Below are 21,791 nucleotides of genomic sequence, written 5' to 3'. Positions count from 1 at the left end.
CCCAGAGTCAGGAAGCCGAAGGCACAGGGGGCTTAGGGTGAGGGGTGGCCTTCTGCCTCAGAGACCACCGGGACAGTGTGGGGATGCAGGGCGTGGAGGTGGGGAGGCCCCGGCCTGGATAATGGGGAGGGGAAGGCCGAGTGTGAGCCCGAGAGCCTACCCCAGGGAGTGGACAGCATCTAGGGACGTTGAAAATGCCAGTCCTCTGGCCTCACCTCCCCCTCCCCTCCGCCAGGGGTGGAGGCAGGAATCCGAGTGTAACACTCCCCACGGTGACGCTGGTTCTGAGACAACACACAGACCAGGCTGCAGGACCGAATGACCAGGACATTCGTGCAGTTCCCTGGTGGGAGTCTTTGCCGCCCCTCGATGAAGCTGCGCTTCTGTCAGGAAGCAACAGCAGCAGGACAGCTTTGGGATGATGCAGGGTGCAGACACCTCGTCTACGTCCACCGAGCTGAGTGACAGCTGACCCCTCTGCCAGACCAGCCCTCAGGACCCACGGCTGCTGCGTGTGACCTGGAGGCTACCCAGAGGGGCTCCCTAAACCTCACAGCTGGCCCCAAGCCATGTCCCGGAAATCTGAGGGAGGAGAGGAAAGGGGGAGAGCCAGGCTGGGGCCGGAACTTCACACCACGTCCCACCTCAGCAGCCACACGAGATCCACCACCCTTGGCCAAACTGCGGGTCCCGCCCTGTATCAGCCGGTCCCTTGGGAGTCCCCGTCCCCAGCTCTGCCTGCGGGACCCCCCAGGCAGCCCACCTGGTGACTCAGATCCCCCTAATGAGGGGTTCGGCCTTTGCAGGCAGACGGCACCGCTGAGAGAGAATTTACAATGACACTTGGTAATTGAACCCCCAGGGGCTGCTTCCACTCCTGTTAGAAGTTTGGGAAGCTGTCTCTATCATTAACAAGGCCAGGCACCCACGTCTCTGGAGCTCGTCCTTCGTGTGGAAGAGGCTGCTCGCACGACACTCCAAGTCGTTCAACGGTGTTAGAGAAGAGATGGGAACAGGACCCGTGTCAGGGGACCGGGCGTGCCCGAAACCATGACAACAGGCCACAAACCTGGGCTGAGTGTCAAAGTCTGTCTCAGCCCGGCTACAGCATCCCCAGCGCAGGGGACAGCCTGGTCCAGGGCCCTCGGATCCCAAGCAATGCAGGGTGGGGGTGCCCCAGGAGGGAGCCCCCTGCATCTGGCCGCAAGTTCAGGGAAAGCTGGAGGCAAAGGGGTCCAGGCAATGACATTGGGCAGAGGTGCACGCACTTTGTCCACAATGTTCAGTTGAAAACAATTTTTTTTAAAGAAACTTGGTCAGTGTATTTGAATCAAAGCAAAGTTGGTAAATCAGACAATTTTAAGAAGTGATGAAAAATGAGAAGCTTCTAATTCTGGTTAAGATGGAGTTAGCACACTATACACATCTCCTCCACTGATTACAGGTAAAAACACCAGGCAGAAAACATAAGGCAACCATCTGAGAACATTGAAAAGTAAATAGCAACAGAAGATTGGAGCCGGAAATCAAATGTCAAAGGGAGATTAGACAGCAGATAATTTCCTGGTTTATTTCCCCCCATTTTCCCAGGTTAGACTCCAGGCAGCTTGGATTCCTCAGTCTTTTAAAAGAATAATACATCACAATCAACTGGGGTTTGTTCTGAGAATGCAAGGTTGATGCACATTTGTAAATTGATCAATGGAATCCACCAGGTTAATAGACTGAAACAAAAACCACATGATCATATAGCTTGAAGCAAGAAAAACATTTGACAAAATTTGACAACCTTTCTTTCTCAACAGGAAAAGAACTTCTTTATCCTGATAAAGAGCACTGACCAAAAAAACTAGAACAAAAAAACAAACAAAAAAAAAAAACCAACTATGAATAGCATCATACTTAATGACAAAAGACTAACTACTTTTGCTATAATATTAGGAACAAGGCAAAGATGTCTTCTCTTTCTTTTGCCATTCCTGTTCAACATCCTACTAAGTCCTAGCCAGTGCAGTAAGAAAAAAATATGAAATAAAAAGGCATAGGATATAAAGGAAGGAAAAAAACTGTCCCTATGCACAGATAACATGATTGCCTATGCAGAAAATCCCAAGGGATCTACAAAAGTTTTAGAACCAACACATGAGTTATGAAACTCCTCACAGAATACAAGGTCAACATACAAAAATCAACTATTTTTTCTATATACTAGCAATGAATAATTAGAAAAGAAAATTTTCTAAGTAACACCATTTACTATAGCTCTAAAAAATGAAATGTGTAGGCATAAATCTAATAAAAGTGAAAGATTATTGGCTAAAAACTATAAAATGCTGGTGTAAGGAATCAAAGAAGTCCTAAATAAATGGAAAGACATACCATGTTCATGGAATGGAACACTCAATTTAGTTAAGATGTTAATTCTCCCCAAAAATCATCTATAAATTTAACACAATCCCAAAAAAACTCACAGAAGGATTTTTTTAATAGACATGCTTATTCTAAAACTTATATGGAAAGGCAAAGGAAGTGTAATAGACAAAAATATTTTTGAAAAAGAATAAAATTGGCAGACTCATGTTGCTAGATTTTACTTACCCTAAACCTGCAATGATTAAGATAGTGTAATATTGGTGAAAGCATAGACACATAGACCAACGGAACAGAAGAGAGAGACGAGAAATAGATTCACAACAATATGATCAATCAATCTTTGACAAAAGTGCAAAGGCCTCAGTAGAGAAAGAATTATCTTTTCAAGAAATATTTCTGGAACAATTAGACATACATATGCAAAAAAAAAAAATGGACCTCAACCTATACCTCACACATTATAGAAAAATTAATTCAAAAGAGACCACCACGCAGTGGTTGAGAATCTGCCTGCAATGCAGGGGACACGGGTTCGAGCCCTGGTCTGGGAAGATCCCACATGCCGCGGAGCAACTGGGCCCGTGAGCCGCGATTACTGAGCCTGCGCGTCTGGAGCCTGTGCTCCGCAACAAGAGAGGCCGCGATAGTGAGAGGCCCGCGCACCGCGATGAAGAGTGGCCCCCGCTTGCCGCAACTAGAGGAAGCCCTCGCACAGAAACGAAGACCCAACACAGCCATAAATAAATAAATAAATAAATAAATTTTTAAAAAAAAGAGACCACCAGCATAAATGTAATATGAAAAGTTATAATACTCTTCAAGAAAACATAGGGAAAAAATCTAACTCTTTGGGTTAGGCAAAAAGTCCTTGAATGGGACACCAAAAGCATGATCCATAAGAAAAACTTGATAAATTAGACTTCACCAAAATTAAGAATATCTACTCTTTCAAAGACACTGTTAAGGGAACAAAAAGACAAGTCATAGACCAATAGAAAATATTTAAAATCATATATCTGATAAGGGACTTATATTCAGAATATATAAATAATTGTCTAAAGCATAGGAAATCTAACAACCATTTACTCTGAACATATACTTTGCCTAAAAAGAAATATGGATGGCAAATAAGCTCATGGAATGCAATGGTTTTTCTTGCTCTTTCACTGGAAACTGCCCTCCTGGGGCCTCCTAGGCAGTCACACAGTCTGCGGGTACCTGTCCTGAGCAGCCTCCCGGCCACCCGGGTCCCCCACATCTGTCCCTGCATGTTGGCCCTGGCACGAGGCTCCTGGCAGCGGTCATAATGGGGAAGATTTACAGCGAGTCAAGCACATGGCACACGAGCGTATCAGACAAATGACTAAGATGGCACTTTCCTCCTTGGCCTTTTCTCTGATGAGCAGGATTTACGAGCTTTGGTAATGGGCCATAGCAAGAAGGCCAAGTTTGTAAAACACAGTTCCTTTGTCGAAGGACACGGGCTGTCCAAACTTCCAACTCTCCAGACGTCACACTCGTGCGCCCAGCTCTGGAGCACACTGGGGAGGTCAAAGGCACCCCTGGGTGACAGCTAACGTAGATCCCCACCCTCTGTCCAGGTGCAGCTGCCGCCACGTGTGGATCTCCAGCCTCGGCCCGCTGTGGTCTGATGGCACAGGATGGCTAGCAGCCGGCATGGGGACCTAAATCATATTTAGCTTTGGCTCAAGCTCCCAGATCCCCACAAAGCCAGCAGGCAGCAGGACGCCAGGTCTGGGCCAACCTTCCCTGACAAATCAGCCACCAAGCAGCAGCTCTGCCCAGACCACCAGTTATCAGCAAGGGTTTTCAGCACTCCTGTGGCTCGTGAACACATACACACACACACACAGAGTCCCTATGCCCACAGGTGTGTGAGGCTGTCCCAGTCAGGCAAAGGAGCTTGACCTTCACAGCGGGGGCAGTCGAGTCTCAGGCTTGTGGTCAGCACAGAGTCCCTTCGTGGCACCTCTCAGCCTGGCCAACTCTGAGGCCAGTCCCCAAGGACAGGACCATCCTTTGGTGCCAGGCCACACCTCCAGTCACAGCCAGCCAATGGACCAGGCCCACATCCACCGCAAGGTGCTGATGGGCTGCCCAGCAGGCTGGGCAGGGGTGGGTGCAGGCGGGGAGGGAGGACCCCCCGCTCAGGGCTAGCTCACGCTCAGCCCCACCACCTCCACCAGAACTCCAGTGTTTATTTCACGTCGTCATGGTCCTCGTGAGCATCACCTTCCTGTCTGCTGGCAGAGCTGATGTTCAGCCGGGATGTGCCCCCTGCATTTGTTCTGATGTCTGGGCAGCCCCTGCGGGGTCAGCGCCCAGTCACTTAGACTCACCTTTGGCTCTGATCATTCTCCAGGCCAAACTCCCCCAGGTGAGCCTGGGGGGGGAAGAGCCCCACAAGTGACCGGAGACCCAGCTGGCACGGCGAGACAACTCGTGCATTTGCCTCGTTTCCCGTGGTCCACGCTGTGAACTTGCCCACCCTCATACGGAAATCTCAGCCTGGTGAGATCTCAGCCTGCGCACCCCGATTCCTGGTGCCTGACCCTAGGGTCCACATCTTCTGTAAACCACCCGACACCGCATCACCCTCATAAAACCCCCAGGCTCCAGAGAAGAAAATGTCTACGTTAGCAAGAGAGGCCTTGAGAACGGGCCCCCTGGTGGGCGGTACCATCTACAGGCTAGAGCTGCATTTCCCAGGGGCCCCTCCCTGTGGGCTTCCAGGTTGGGGTTGGCCACAGGCAAACTCTGTGAGGTCGTGGAAGGCAGAGGTGAAGCAGGTGACCTCTGAGGCTGGGTCACAAAAGACGGTGTCACTTCCCCTTGCTCACCACCCACTGGTGCCTGGCCGTGTGCCACCTCAGGCCGCCCTGCCGTGAGGAAGCCGGGCCACCTGGAGAGGCCCCGTCAGCAGTCCTAGGTTTCTGGTCATCCAGACAGCGCCCAAGCCTCCAGATGATCCCAGCGCCCAGCTGTGCTGTCACCCCGCGCCTTCCAGTTTTCCCAGCTGAGGTCCAGACACTGTGGGGCAGACACAAGCCATCCTCTTTTCCCTGTCCAACCCCCAGACCTTCTGAACCCATAGGCACAATGAAACGACTGTTAACTCCTAGAGTAACTTGTTACACAGCAGTAGTGACCAGAACGCTGCCTGTGTCAGCCACAGTTTAAATTGTCATTTGTACCCAAGAGATTCAAAGCTCTGGGCAAAAGGGAGACGTCCCAGGGAAGTAATCCCACAAAACATCTTCTGTCTTCTCATGCTGATGAGGAAATACTTTTCTGGTCTGAGCGCACCGGTCCATAGCTCTCCTCTTCCATGTTACGAAAGAGGAGCATTGACAGCACTTACCAGGGAGTTACCATCCCTTTGCCCAGCCTGGCTGAGCCCGGCAGGGGCCTGGCCCTGGTCAGCCTTCTCAGTCGAAGGCCGTTCTGGACTCATTAATCCCAGGCTGCTGGGTGACAACAAAACCTCTTTGGTGGGTTTTCTCAGGTTCCTGCTATTTTTCGCCCTCCTGATCTGTGGGCGCCTCAGGCAGGTCTGCATTGACAAGCCCAGTCTGCCCCTGAACTTGACACCTCATTCCACGCGGGGAAGGACGGTGTGTGTGCAGAGCAGAGCAGATCTGCAGCTGGCATTCAATTTAGAGAATGTTGCAATAAACACACCAAGATATGTTTCTTCAAGGGTGTTTGACAGACCATGTCTGGAGGCCATCTTCCCACATCATTTTTCTAGCAAAAAACATGGTCTTTATGTTTTTATTCTAGAAGGAGATTTACTTCCCTAATAATGGGAATCCTGATATCGGTGGATTCATCACGTGCTAGAGTTAATGTTTGCCTTTGCAGTGCCATTTCCGCTGTGAGAGAGGTTTAATTGACAACATGAGATTTAACATAGCGAAGCTATGAAACATCTGGGAAACTGGAGAAACGCATGTTTTTATAGCCTGAAGGCTACCAGCAATTTGATAAACATAAGATGTGGATAATTTAAATGTTTAAGCATTTAATTACTAGTAAATGGGGATGTTTCGTTTTATGTTGTGTAGCTTATTATTTCATAAGTTTTCATCTAAGGATCCGCGAACAGGAGCCAACTTTCTGTCTTAAAGTCTCTCTCTTCCTCACCGTTCTTCTTCTGAAAGCAGTGCCCTGGGGAAGCCTGGATAGGCTCCAGAGTGGAATCCTACTCTCTGCCACCAGCATCTTAAACAAGACTCGCTCCCTCTCTCCTTGCGGCCCCCAAGAGCAGCCGTGCCCACAGAGGCCGAGACCACAACCCTGTGACGGAGCTCCATGGCTGCTCCCAGCAGCTGAGAGACGCTGTGCTGAGACCCACAGGGAGAGACGGGACCAGCCTCTCCTGCAAGGCACAGACCTGACCCTCAGTCAATCCACACAGCAAATCTACCAGCCACATGGGCTTTTAAATGTCTTTATACAGGTATCCACAGATGTACAGTTTAACAAAATTGCATGTGTGTGCCGGGTCATATGAACTCTACTTTAAAGCCTAGCCGTTTTTCTCTCCACTTTTTTACCTGTTTTTACCTGCTGACTGCTCCACCGCCCCTCCCAGTTCTCCCACCTGCCCCCAGGTAACCATGTTGAAAATGTCATATGAATGTGTCTATATTTTTCTCTTCAATCACATAGACATAAAGGTACAGCTATTTAGGCACATATACATTTAGAGTGGGTTTGCCTTGTTTGCACTACAAAAATAAGAACGTGATATGCACATTTTTCTGAGACTTGCTTTTCTCCTAAGGAACTCCAAGACACCCTGCTGAGCCCCACTTAGTTCTTGGTATTAGTTGGCTAATCTTCCGTGTCTGTGCCCCCTCTGCCTGGGCTCTCCAGGTGTTCCCAGGGCTTTGTCTCCGTGAACAGGTACCAGTCAGCATCCTGGAACAGGAGACCTGGGTTCACGAGTTTTCCTTGTAGAAGGTAGATACCCAGTGAAATTACTGGGTCAAAGGAAACTTGGATTTTCAATGTTAATAGTTGATACAAGATAAAGCCGTCATATGAGCAAGTGTGATGGGAGGAGCCCACGTGCAAACACTGTCACTATGGCAAGAGTGACAGCCAAGGGCAAAGGGGTTGGCAGAGCCCCCCCAGTGCACCCCGTTGCAGCCCCCACTTTCAACTCTCATAGTCTGGCTGTTGACACTAAATTCTCCACGTGGGAAAAGGAGTGAAAGGTAAGGTTCACACTCAGTGCAGACGTTAGGTGCTGTATTCCACCAATTATTCCAGAACCTGAATAGATTCACAAGCCCCGGCCAAGCTGCCAGCTTCCAGCTCTGGCTCTCGCAACCACTGCCTTGCCACACTGCACCCGGGGCTCCCCCAGCGGCGCCTGCACCTCACCCGCTCCCCCAGGCCTCACGGGCCAAGTCTGCCTGCTGGTCAGACTCCATCAGCCTCTGTGCACCTGACCTGCCCACAACTGCAGCCCGATGTCTTCCAGGGCGGTGCCCAGAGTAGGGCGGTGCCCAGAGCCGGCCAGCCGCCCATCCCCCAGGGCAGACACCCCACTCCACCACCACCTGCTTGTTGAGTGACAGACACTCTGAGGCAGACACTGGGCTGTGCTGGGTTGGGGGGGTGTCATGCGATGAGAGCTGGGAAGGTGACGGTGATGACCCACCCATCGTCGGGGGGAGGAAGGGCAGGCTGCCCAGGCTGGGGCAGGTCTCCCAAGGGAGGGGAAGAGGAAGGGACAGGCCATTTCAGCCAGCACGTGGGTCCACCAAATGGGGGAAGCCCAGGTGGCTGGCGCTCAGAGGGGCGAGGCCGGGGCAGCACGTGCAGGGCGCGGTGGCATGTGGGTGTTCAGCCAGAGTGACGGGTCCCCTGAGGTACCCCAGCTCTCAAACAGGTGGCAAAGGCCCTGCCTGGCCAATTTCCAGTCACCAAGCACGGGGGGAGCTGGAGGGGGACCACAGCTCCTCCCGGGGCAGCGACCACAGCGCCACCACAGCCCCGCGTGCGCTCCAGACTCACCCCAATTCAGAACCGACCTGCATCAGTCTGAACACTGCACTGACTCTTAAACCTGGTTACTGGCATGAAATTATGGTCAACGCAGAGAGAGCACAGATGCTGAGAACAAGGTCGCAGCGCTGGCGGGGTGGAGGCCTTCTGACTCTCACCCCGGATTATCTACGACTTCAGACTGAAGAGCAGCTTCTGGTTATTTACAGCAAAACTTAATCCTCCAAACTCCCCAGGGAAGCCGCTAAGCACCAGTGACAGAGTCCACGCTCCACGATGGAGGCCCCTGGGTGGGGGTCAGGTAATCGGTGCAGGACACTGAGGAGAAGCCAGTTCACAGCGCTGTTGACACGGCTGGAGAAGAGGCTCATTAGGGACATGAATGGAAAACGGAAAAGCCCACAGTCATGCTTAAATTATTTTCAACTCTGCACAATTTTGGTGGCATTTGAGGTGTAGAAGGGCCAGGTGAAAGTGCAGGCAGAAAGATGGGCTGTGTCCAGCCTGCACCTCCCAGCTTGGCTGGGGGCCTGGGCCTCTCCCTTGTCTGTCCCAGGTAGACAACCCAGGACGGCCAAGGGGAGCAGAAGGGGGGCCCTTCGAACCCCTGCACCTTCATCTTCATAACGAGGCTGGTAGCAGACACCTCCCAGCAGGCGACAGCACTCGGGGACCTTCCTGGGGTGCAGCGGGCATGCTCCCCTCCTTCCTGCGCCCACCCCCCAGGATCTCCCCCCCACCCACCAGTCACCTAAAACAAGTCATTCTAATCCAGCTCATTCTAAGATGAACAAATATGCTGTCTGGTTTTTAAAGATTTGGCATCGTCAAGTTAAAACGTTACCTAATCCCCTTAGAAGATGTGTTTCATTCTAGCCCTCTGAGTTTTGTAAACATTTGGGAGCACCCTAAAAATAGAGCAGCTCCAAACTGAAATCAACAATGTGAAGGCAGGAAAATCTGTGTGCGATATTTATTCCATCCAGGTCACTGGTTCCCCCAAAGCAGAAAAACACGAAAGGTGGTCTTTAGTTTGAATTTTAGATCATCAGACAAAATAAATGGCTTTTCTACACTCTATGACTCATTTTATTGCCCCGTAACAAACCCTATGTGAGGTAAACTAATAATGCTAAATAATTAATGCCCACACGTGATGCCTAAGCTGCCCATGAAGATGTTAGCTCTTTAGATGATGGAGGAGGACGTCAATCCAGCTATAATTCACCAGACCTGAAGCTGCCTGGGCAACAGGGCCACCAGGCACATCCATACTCAGCAGTCCAGGTAGGAGGGGCAGGGACGGACCAGCGAGCCACTGGTTCCAGAGCAGCCCTTCCACTGCAGCACCCACCACTACCACCAGAGATGCCCCTGCCCCTCTGCATGGAAGCCAGGTGGAGAAGGGGGAATGGGAGGCGTGGGGTGTGCTGGGGGGACCCCCTCCCCAGAACCAGCCCTGCTGCTGCAGCAGGAACAGGACCTGGGCAGTCCTGTAAATCATCGTAGATCCCACACCAGAGGCGGGAAGCAGAGCCCCCAAGGCTGCCTGACTGCATCAGGCCCCTCTCTCCTCCCTAAAACACCCCTAAAACCAGGGACCCTAACACTGATGGTGTGCCCACGTCATGCCCTGCCCCTGCCCCAGAGCCTCTCCACGCCTACTTGCTCCTTGAGATTTTAGAGGCCAGTGCCTCTCCCTCTCCCGAAAACAAAAGGATGTAAGGCATTTGCCTTCAAAAGGCACATTCCCCAGAGTCCCAGGGGGGCTGGCAGGTGGTTCGGGCTGCCCCTTCACCCTCTGTTAGGAGTGGGGTGCACACTGGTAGCCGGGCTGTGGAGCTGATGCCCAGCATCTAGTGCCGGGTGACAACCGTCGACTACAGGAAGGCGGTCCCATCCCATGGGGGCTGAGCGGGGCTGAAGCGGGGGAAGCCGGAGCCACCTTCCCCTCGAAACCACCCCCTCTAGCTCTCTCCAGCAGGCTCTCCGCCCCCTGCAGGAGCACAGGGACCCCCTGCGCTGGCGCCCACCCCCGCCTTCCCTCCCCATCCGTCTCCCACGGACATGGCAGGTTCCGGGACCACTGTGGAAGACAGGCCTATTTAAAACACCAAACACAAGCCCCAGCTTTAAGAAGCACATGCGGGCTTCCCTGGTGGCGCAGTGGTTGAGAGTCTGCCTGCCAATGCAGGGGACACGGGTTCGAGCCCTGGTCTGGGAAGATCCCACATGCCGCGGAGCAACTAGGCCCGTGAGCCACAACTACTGAGCCTGCGCGTCTGGAGCCTGTGCTCTGCAACAAGAGAGGCCACGATAATGAGAGGCCCGTGCACCGCGATGAAGAGTGGCCCCCACTTGCCGCAACTAGAGAAAGCCCTCGCACAGAAACAAAGACCCAACGCAGCCATAAATAAATAAATAAATAAATAAAATTAAAAAAAAAAAAGAAGCACATGCCACACACAAATGCATAGAACCTCAGGGGAGAATCCATCAGGAAGGTGTCTTGTGTACCTGAGAAGACGAGGGGGAGGGGCAGCTGCCGCTCTTGTGTTACAGTGAGTCGTGCCGGGGGAGGGGGTCGGACCCCGCAGCGCCCTCGGGTCCCCAGGGGGCCCGCAGTCTACTCCCTAGCGAGCATGGAGGGAGCCCGGCTCCCCGGGGGTCAGGCCACGCTGGAGGCCAGCACGCCGGAGCCTCCACCGTCCAAGCCGTCCCCCTCCACCCCCACCCGAGGCCGCACCCCCAGTAGCACGCGGGGGCCCTGGTGGCTCTCTGGAGCTCACAGGGACTGAGCGAGTTCAGGGGAGGCCAGACCCGGGCCGGGGTGCAGGCAGCCACGGGGAGTCCACCACTGACCCCGACATTCTGCCTGGCTGGGCTGGCAGTGATGAGGTCCACTTGAACAGCTCAAGGGCGAGCCCAGGTCAGGCCCTGCTGGGGAGGACCCCAGACCCCAGACCCTGAGCTGGGCGGTTGCAGAGAGCAGGGCCGGGCTGCCCCTCTCCAGCCTCCTCCCGAGAGCCGCCCCGGCCCCTCGCAGTTTCCGCTCCACCGGCTCTGACCCTCAGTCTCGCTTCTACCCCAGGGTCATTGCCCAGGTGACCAGTGCTTTCTGCCTCGCTTACATCAAGGCCATAAGATCTAGACCACCTGGCCGGCTAGACCTTTTCCACTGAACCTGGGGTCAGAGGCCACTGACGAGCCTGGCGCCCTTGACCCCCACCTGTGACCAGGGTCCCCAGCACGGCTGCTGTGCCCAGTAGAAGCTGCGGGAAGGACATCTTCCTCAGAAGTGAGAGCTCAGAGCTCGGCCAGCCCCAGGTTGTAATGTGATCACCCGCCACCCTAGCAGTTTGCCATGAAAACAAAAGGGAATGAAAAGAAATGGGGGAGGTGCAGCGTGGTGTCCCACTCCCCAGTCTCGGCCTCATAGGACGCTTGCTGTGTCTGGCGGTGCCTTGATCCCGGAACAGGCACTCCTGAGAGCCAGCTGCAGCCGTGCCCAGAGCCCAGGGCAGCGGGCAGATGCCGGCAGGGGCCAGCACCCAGCCCTCCTCTCCTCCCCGGGAGCGGTCCCCCAGAGAGCCGCGCACCGATGAGGCCGAGGCGCCGGCCAGCTCCCCCTGGACCACTAGTGCCTCCAGGTGCCCCGTGGCACCCCGGCTGGGGATGGGCGTCAGACCCTCTGGGTAGCTCGAAGTGGCTCCCATTTAGTGATCCAAGAGGGCTGTGGGGCTGAGACGGTTCAGAAAGGCCAGACCACAGAGGAAAACAAACACTTGACTTTAAACACGCGGTTTTTGTGAACGAGTGGCTATTTTCCTTGAAAGCATTAGCACGGTCTAACCCCATGACGCACGAGCAAATAGACCTCAGGACAAGGCGTCCTGCTGGCCGCACGCCCGGCTCACAAGGCCTTTACTACAGGAGAAACCATTCATTTCATTCCTTTGAGATGCCTTGACACGTAAAACACTTGCCCATGACACAGCCCCTCCGCCCAAGGAAGGGCTGCCGTTAGCAGAATGGCCCCGGCCTGCTGGCCTGTGTGGCAGTGACGTGGTCCCCGGGCCCGAGAGCCACCTTTGCTCGCCCAGCCCCGCTCGGGAGGAGCAGAGCGTCCGGAACTGGCCCAGCTGGAGCCCGGCCCTGCGGGGCCCAGAGCTGCTTCCTGAGAGAGGTCACCCCCGACCCCCCCGGGCAGAGGCCTGAGAGCTCGCGCTCCCGCCATCCCCGTGAGCAGACCAGGCTCGGCCCTGCTCCTAGGGGTCCCCCCCAGCGCTCCCCGCGTGTCCTGCTGTGACCCTTTCTGCCCCGGATGCCGCAACCCTACCCCCAGCCAGAGCTACGCAGCCCGTCCCCCAAGCAGCTGCAAAGAACAGGCACCGTACGCGGAACACAGGGACCCCAGGAGGAGAATGGTGGGGGCAGAGATGCTGCATCGAAAGCCGGAAATTGTTCGTGCTTTTTACCCACAGCCCACTGCTGAGACCTTATCTTGAGGCACAAAAGGGGGTTTCTCTTCAAAGGCGTTACGGCCACTCCATCCAAAGACCCCCTGAAATGACAGAAGAAATGTTTTGTAAATGTGAACCCACAAGCGCAGGAGGCCACCGGAGAGAGATGGCGGGAAAGTTTCCGGAGAGCCGCAGGGGGCTGGGCAACGTGGGAGCTCTAAGCGTTAAGCTCAGCCCCCAGGTGAGGTGGGGGTCTTCAGGGGCCACACTGAGGAGATGCACAGGTGTAGGAATTGGAGCCCAGCCCCCAGTGTCCAGGGAGGCCCCCCAGCAAGGCCTCTTCGGGGACCCTCTGGTCCCTCTCACTTGCCTCACTCTTTGACACTGATGGGCCACCAAAGACCAGAAGATGCTTGAGAAAAAGCCTGTTAAATTAAAAGAAGTATGGTGGGGGACCAGAGAAAGTGCAGGGTACCGAAGGAAACTGTTTAAAGTTATAATTATTCCTGACATTGATAAGAAACGATACTGCATCTGTGAAAACTCCAAAGGGTCCCCTCTGGGGAGAAGCGGGGCGCAAGGCATAGGGTTTTTGTTGCCCTACAGAACCACCACAGTCAAAATACAGGACACGTCCATCACCCCGAAAATTTCCTCCTGTGGGCTTTTTAATCAACCCTCTCCCCACCTTCAGTCCCTGGCAACCACTGGTCTAATTTCTGTTCCTCTTGATTTTTCTTTTCCTGGATGTCGTATGAATAGAATCATTGCATTTTTAATCTGGTTTCTTTCGCTTCACGTGACATCCTTCGGGTTTGTCCATGGTGTTGTGTGGCTTCGGTCTGTCCCCCTTTCCTGCTGTATCACGGTCCTTCGCACAGACAGGCCACAGTGTGCTCATCCACTCGCCAGTCGAAGGGCATTTGGGTTGTTCCTTGTTTGGGGCCGTTATGAATAAAACCACTCTAAATATTCGTGGACAGGTTAAGTGAAGGTAACTTTTTCAGATACATGATTTGAAAAGATTTTTTTTCCCAGTTTGTGGCTTGCTTTTTCCTTTTCTTAACAGCATCTTTCACAGAGGAGAAGTTTTTAATTTTGATGAAGTTCACTTTACTGGCCTTTTTCTTTTATGGTCTGTGATTTTCGTATCATACCTAAGAAGTTTTTACCAAATCCAAGGTCATAAAGATATCCTCCTATGTTTTCAACTGGAAAGTTTTCTGTTATTCCAATAGGTATTTAAAGTTAAATCTGAGAGCTTGTTGGGACAAAAGAAGCAATGAAGGAAATAAAATGGAGGGGGTGGGCATAAATTAGCCATTATCAAGTAGGAAAGAGTTGGAAAATCACGTAAATTTTCTGGATGGATTATCTCGTGGATACGCCTGTTGTAGTACTAGGAAAATGCAATTAAAGCCGAATACATAAAATCGTTCCTATAGGGCAGATATAGTCAGAAAATCAGAAAGCAAATCAATAAAATTACAAAATTTGTTTAAGCCACTGAAAACGAGGGGCAGGTATTGGAATACATTAGCAAAGTAGCCAATCTAGACACCTACCATTAACTGTATTAGGTACATTTTTAGTCTGAGTATTTTACTGGCAGGGAAATGTACAAAGTGATCTTTCACGGTACTTTCTAGCACAGATGCTTTCCAGAGCACAGGTGGGAAACGTCCTTTCTTCATCAAAGGAAACCTTCTCTCAGGAAAGTGCCAACCGTGACTGTTGCACACGTGTGAACAGCAACTTAGTGCTTTAAAAAAAAGTTCTGAGTCGGAGGCCAAAAAATAAAGGACATAAATATATTTTTTTAAAGTTTAAATCACAAAATGGGGGGAAAAAAATCTCATTTGACAACCACTGACTAGAGAAAAGGAACCAGTTCCACGCTGTAATAAATGCAGGGATTTAAAATGTGGGGCAGAGGGAGGGGAGAGAGAAATAGGAAGAAAAATGCCCGGCAAAGAGGATGTGAAGATAAATGAGAAGAATGAGGAAGAGGAGTTGAAGACCAGCCAGAGCAAGGGAGAGAGGAAGGGAAGGACAGAGCTCAGCGCTCGCGTCAGACTTTGGGGAAAGTTGTCCCTTCCATCAGTGCTGAAGATGTAGCCATTTTCTTGGCAATTTATTATGGATTATCCATGTGTGAAATAGATTTAGGTTTTAGAAATTTATTTTGCAAGCGCATGTGTCAGTCAGGTCTGGACGGATGTCCTCGGGTGATCAGCACTTACCCCATCGCACGATGCCTGATTTCGGGGGTCCTCATTCCAAAACGAGACGGCTTCATTCCTCAGCGTCTGAAGGTTGGGCTGGAAACCTATATTCATGTCAGGTATGAAACGACTTTTCCACTTCACATCAAGCTTTGGTTTAGTTAAGGGACGTTCAGGGAACACGTGTACTGAGAACCTCTCCCCTCCAGCTCTGGCCCAGAGCAGTTAACAGAGCGAAGCCGGCCTGGTCGCGGGAGCTCCCGCCATCTGCGTAGGAACACTGCCCTCTGCTGCCCACGGGGCGAACGGCAGGCCGTCCCCAAAGCCCAGGAGGGGCAGGACCCTCAGGGTCCCACACCCACGCCCTCGTCCACCAGGAGCCGCCAGGAGCCCACGGCCCAAGAGGCCGGTGCAGGATCCCAGCACCCCTCCCAGACAAGAGGGTGCGATGCCTGGGCTCCCACCCACCTCCAGGCTGTCCCCCTGCTCTGACGGTTCCCTGTAAGGTGGGAATGAATGAGTGAATGAATGAACGAATGAGTGAGTTAACAGAATGATGTGAAGCAAAGGCCCCCGTGAACCCTCCCCTGGTACCTGACACTAAAAGAGAGAGGAGTTTCAAATTCAAGCAAGATTTAAGAAAAAGCAACCTCCATTGACCCATTTCTTGCATTACCGAGAATGAAATCTAAAGAACTGACGCTAAATATTCACAATGTTTTTGCATAAATATATCCCTATACTGACGTGCGGGGGCCTGGGGAACACTGGGGGCCGCTCAAGTGCCCTCCGATGGGGCAGGGGCAGGACATCAGGCTGTTGTTAAAAACGATGATCAAAAAGATTTTTAAAATATGGGGGAAAGCAGGATTCAAAGTTGTATCTATAATTTAAAGAAATTAAATTAAAATTACGCATGAAAATTAGCTAAGCTGATTGTTTAGGAAGGTGGGACAGTAGGGTCGTCCTCCTTTGGGTGGTAGCTTCCCAGCTACTGCAGTAACTCATCTGTGTAGACGTGCAGTTGGGGATGTTGATAAATAAATGTCTTTAAGATACGTGGCCCCCAGGCAGGTCACAGCCTGGACCGAGCCTTCGGCTACAAGGCCAGGGAATCGCTCCCATTCTGGGGAGGGGCAGAGGGACAGTCCTCAGTGTCCCCAGGGGGCTGAGCTGTCTCTGATTATCTGAAGCTGGTTGTCACTTATACACACACACAGGACACCACTGCGACCCTTGTGTCCCGAGGCCAAAAAGGAGCAGAGGCCACACCCCAGCTCTGTGGATGATGGGGGCCAGGAAGGCACTGCTGTCAGGGCTGTGCGGCTGGGAGGACCCTGGGTGGGCCGGGAGCCCAAGGCAGCCTTCCATGCAGCTGGCACGGGCACCCTGCCTGTTACCCGAGTCACCACCTCAGTACACACCTGCCAGGTGCGGGGGCTCGAGGAGAGGGGCAGCATCCTCCAGCCGCGGAAGGAGCCCCTGCCTTCCATCTGGAGGGTGACTTGAGTCTGTAACAGGGCTGATAAGGACACAGAAGAGTCACTCTCTGAAATGGCTTCTCTCCGAATCCACCAAAAAACACCTACGGGCTTCCATTCTTGCTCAAGTGTCGCCAAAAGACACTGATAAGATTCAGTCTTTTCAAAAAAATAACCTTCCCCCCCAAAATAAATAACCTTCCCGATTGAAGCTGCTCTGTTGGAAGGCGTTTGTGAAGTCTGGGCTCCCGCGATCCCCCTTTCTCCAGGGCCACACTGAGCGGCCTGGCTGAATGGCGACTGGCTGACCAAGACACTGAGCCAGGGGGCTCCCTCTATCCTTCTCTCTTGGGGAGAGGCTTGTGGGAGGCATGGGAGGGGGTGGCCTCCAGGCTGTGTCTTCTGTGGGTACTCGTCAGGGATCCCACGGTGGCCACAGGGGAGGGGCGAGCTGGGCAGAGCCAGGAGGATGACAAAGAGGGGACCACACTTGAGGTCTCGTCGGCCACCCGACCTGGAGGAGGGGCCAGGCTGCCTGTGCCTCCCCGAGACCTGAAAATCCCTTCCCAGGCCCGGAGTCACTGCCAGGGGGCCAAGAGAGAGGGTATCGCACCAGAAACCCACAACCCAGCAGCCCCTGGGCAGCAGGGGACAGAAAGGGAAACCATGCTGGCAGAGGCCGCGGGGACTCTTCAGGCGGTCTACAAGCCTGGGCTACAAGCCTACCACACCCCAGAATGCACACAGCACCCCCAAATTTACAAAGGTGGCTGTGAGGATAAAACAAAGGAGTGGGTATGAAACGTCTGCAGACAGTGACGGGGGCCCTGGGTGGCCCAGGGCAGAAGACTCCACATCCTTTCCCCAAGGTGGAGAGAGGAAAGAAACAAGGTGAATAAGAAAAGTACAGAGGATGTTAGAAGTGATGATTAATTAGGGAAAAGGGGCAGGGGCAGGGGAGGGAACAGGAGGTTGCAACCTTACCAAGGTGGACAGGATAATCTCGCTGGGAAAATGAGATTTGGGCAAAGACTCTAAGGAGGTGAGAGAAAGTCCATCCAGAAACCTGGAGACCATCTCAAGCAGAGGAGAAAGCAGGTGCAAAGGCCCTGGGGCCCTAGGCCTTTGGGGCTGCAGGAAGCCAGGATGGTGAGGGAGAGGTGAGCAAAGAGAAGGAAGAGACCAGAGGGACTCAGGGAAGGGGCAGTCTGGGCAGGGCCTTGGTGGCCACGGGAGGACTTTGATTTTAGGCCAAGTTTGAGATGGGAAGCCTTAGGTGTGATTTGAGCAAAGGAGTGACCCAGGTGTATTGAGATGGCCTGGGGCAGGGGCTGCATGTTGCATACTGGTCAGTTACTGACCCCTTAAGTGTCCATCACAGCCCAGGTGTAGGGCCAGAGTGGGAACGTGGTGGCCCCAGAAGAACCAGCTCCAAGCAGAAGAATCCAGAAGTGAAGGCTCAGGTTCCCAGAGCAAAGCTGAACAGGGCTGGGCAGACAGGTGGGAGGCACCGAGACAGAACTGGGTCAGAACTCTGAGAGACGATGGAGCAGTCCAGAGGAGAGGCTGGTGCTCCAGATACCGGTCGGGGCCAGCATGAGCTCAGGACCAATGCCTCAGGGCCCAGAGGGAGGGAGAGACCAGCCAGACAGCTGGAGGAAAGCAGGAAGATGCCCCCAGGCCCAGCAGAGGGAGACCGCCCTTCTCCCTGGGGTCTTCAGGGCAAGGCACTGTGGCTTGTCCGACCTTCCCGGGGCTGCTGAACAAATCACCTTGAGCTTAGCGGCTCACAACAGCACACACTTGTTATCTCACCGTTCTGGAGGCCAGAGGCTGACATGGGTCTTGCTGGGCTAGAATCAAGGTCTCAGCAGGCCTGGCTCCTTCTGGAGGCTCCAAGGGAGAATCTGCTCCTTCCCTTTTCCAGCTTCTAGAGGTACCTGCTTTCCTGGGCTTGCGGCCCCTCCTCCATCTTCAAAGCCAGCAATGTCCAGCCCAGCCTTTCTCACCTCAAGTTCTGCCCCTGTGATGACATTGGGCCCAACTGGATCATCCAGGAAACGCCAGCTGATTGCAGCCTGACGTAGTCACAGGTTCTGGGGATCAGGGCATGGCTGTCTCTGGGACCCTTGTTCTACCAACTCCAGGGCCATTCTCCAGTCTGGTTTGCGGGGGAGGGAAGAGAGACAAAGCCCACACCGGTGCATTCGTGGGCAGGGTGTGGACCCAGCACAGTCTGAAGCAGCCAATCAGAATGGGGGTGTCGTCTGGACAGGGAGGGACTGAGGAGGCCGCAGCGGTCTTTCCTGGGAGGTCGGTGCAAGTGTGTGAACCAGACCCATCCAGGGTCGGTTAGTGGCGCTCGGCTGGGTGTCGAGAACCGTTCAGAGCATGCCTGCGGGGGAGGTAGCAGGCGGTGGGAACCCAAGGCCGCTGCTGAGCCAGGCAGAGGACAAGCCCAGGGTCCTTACAAGGCCGCGTCAGGTTCGTGAGCAGCCCGCAGATGAGGGCTGGGTGTCGGGGTCCCCGTCCGGCTCCCGGCAGAGGCCGCGGCCCTGCTGCACACCCTCCTGGTCTCACAGCTGTCGCCCACTCTGAGGACGGGTGCCAGTCTACAGTCAGCGAGGACAGGACATCACCCCAGCCGCCACCTGCAAACAGGAGCAAGGACAACCGTTCCCAGCCTTCGATCCCACCCAGAATGCAGTGATTACAGGGATGGAACAAGCAGGGGGAGGAGAGAGTCATCTCTGCTACAAAACCCATCACCGTGTTCTGAGCCAGTTACAAGACCTGAGGAGACGCTGAGCCCAGCCCTCCCCCCGGGACTGAGCTGACGTCAAAGAACCAAATACCTTGCCGCAGGTATGACAAAGGAGGCAAGGATATACAATGGAGAAAAGACAGTCTCTTCAATAAGTGGTGCTGGGAAAACTGGACAGCTACGTGTAAAAGAATGAAATTAGAGCACTCCCTAACACCATACACAAAAATAAACTCAAAATGGATTCGAGACCTAAAGGTAAGGCCGGCGGACACTATAAAACTCTTAGAGGAAAACATAGGAAGAACACTCTTTGACATAAATCACAGCAAGATCTTTCTTAATCCACCTCCTAGAGTAATGGAAATAAAAACAAAAGTAAGGGGGCTTCCCTGGTGGCGCAGTGGTTGGGAGTCTGCCTGCCAATGCAGGGGACGCGGGTTCGAGCCCTGGTCTGGGAAGATCCCACATGCCGCGGAGCGACTGGGCCCGTGAGCCACAACTGCTGAGCCTGCGCGTCTGGAGCCTGTGCTCCGCAACAGGAGAGGCCGCGATAGTGAGAGGCCCGCGTACCGCGATGAGGAGTGGCCCCCGCTTGCGGCAGCTAGGGAGGGCCCTCGCGCAGAAACGAAGACCCAACACAGCCAAAACTAAATTAATTAATTAATTAATTTAAAAAAAAAAAAAGAGGCAGGAGGAAACATTTGGAGGTGATGGATAAGTTTATTAAAAAAAAAAAAAGTAAACAAATGGGACCTAATGAAACTTCAAAGCTTTTGCACAGCAAAGGAAACCATAAACAACACGAAAAGACAACCCTCAGAATGGGAGAAAATATTTGCAAACGAATCAACGGACAAAGGATTAATCTCCAAAATATATAAACAGCTCATGCAGCTCAATATTAAAAAAACAAACAACCCAATCCAAAAATGGGCAGAAGACCTAAATAGACATTTCTCCAAAGAAGACATACAGATGGCCAAGAAGCACATGAAAAGCTGCTCAATGTCACTAATTATTAGAGAAATGCAAATCAAAACTACAATGATGTATCACCTCACACCAGCTAGAATGGGCATCATCAGAAAATCTACAAACAACAAATGCTGGAGAGGGTGTGGAGAAAAGGGAACACTCTTGCACTGTTGGTGGGAAAGTAAATTGATACAGCCACTATGGAGAACAGTATGGAGGTTCCTTAAAAGAAGAAAAATAGAATTACCATATGATCCAGCAATCCCACTGCTGGGCATATACCCAGAGAAAACCATAATTCAAAAAGACACATGCACCCCAATGTTCATTGCAGCACTATTTACAATAGCCAGGTCATGGAAGCAACCTAAATGCCCATTGACAGACGAATGGATAAAGAAGATGTGGGAGGAGGGGCAAGATGGTGGAAGAGTAAGACGCAGAGATCACCTTCCTTCCCACAGATACATGAGAAATACATCTACACGTGGAACTGCTCCTACAGAACACCCACTGAACGCTGGCAGAAGACGTCAGACCTCCCAAAAGGCAAGAAAATCCCCACGTACTTGGGTAGGGCAAAAGAAAAAAGAAATAACAGAGACAAAAGAATAGGGACGGGACCTGCACCAGTGGGAGGGAGCTGTGAAGGAGGAAAGGTTTCCACACACTAGGAAGCCCCTTCGTGGGCAGAGACTGCGGGTAGCAGAGGGGGGAAGCTTCGGAGCCACGGAGGAGAGCGCAGCCACAGGGGTGCGGAGGGCAAAGCGGAGAGATTCCCGCACAGGGGAGCGGCGCCGAGCAGCACTCACCAGCCCGAGAGGCTTGTCTGCTCAGCCGCCGGGGCGGGCGGGGCCTGGGAGCTGGGGCTCGGGCTTCGGTTGGATCCCAGGGAGAGGACTGGGGTTGGCAGCGTGAACACAGCCTGAAGGGGGCTAGTGCGCCATGGCTAGCCGGGAGGGTGCCCGAGAAAAAGTCTGCAGCTGCCGAAGAGGCAAGAGACTTTTTCTTGCCTCTTTGTTTCGCGGCGCGCAAGGAGAGGGGATTCAGAGCGCCGCCTAAACGAGCTCCAGAGACGGGCGCGAGCCGCGGCTATCAGCGCGGACCCCAGAGACGGGCATGAGACGCTAAGGCTGCTGCTGCCGCCACCAAGAAGCCTGTGTGCGAGCACAGGTCACTCTCCACACCGCCCCTCCCGGGAGCCTGTGCAGCCCGCCACGGCCAGGCTCCCGTGATCCAGGGACAACTTCCCTGGGAGAATGCACGGCGCGCCTCGGGCTGCTGCAACGTCACGACGCCTCTGACGCCGCAGGCTCGCCCCGCCTCCTCCGTACCGCTCCCTCCCCCCGGCCTGAGTGAGCCAGAGCCCCCGAAGCAGCTGCTCCTTTAACCCCGTTCTGTCTGGGCGGGGAACAGACGCCCTCAGGCGACCTACATGCAGAGGCGGGGCCAAATCCAAAGCTGA

The sequence above is a fragment of the Eubalaena glacialis genome, chromosome 1 (genome assembly GCF_028564815.1).
Source record: "Eubalaena glacialis isolate mEubGla1 chromosome 1, mEubGla1.1.hap2.+ XY, whole genome shotgun sequence".
NCBI lineage: Eukaryota > Metazoa > Chordata > Mammalia > Artiodactyla > Balaenidae > Eubalaena > Eubalaena glacialis.
The sequence above is the reverse complement of the archived record's forward strand: the minus strand, read 5'-3'. Positions refer to the sequence as shown.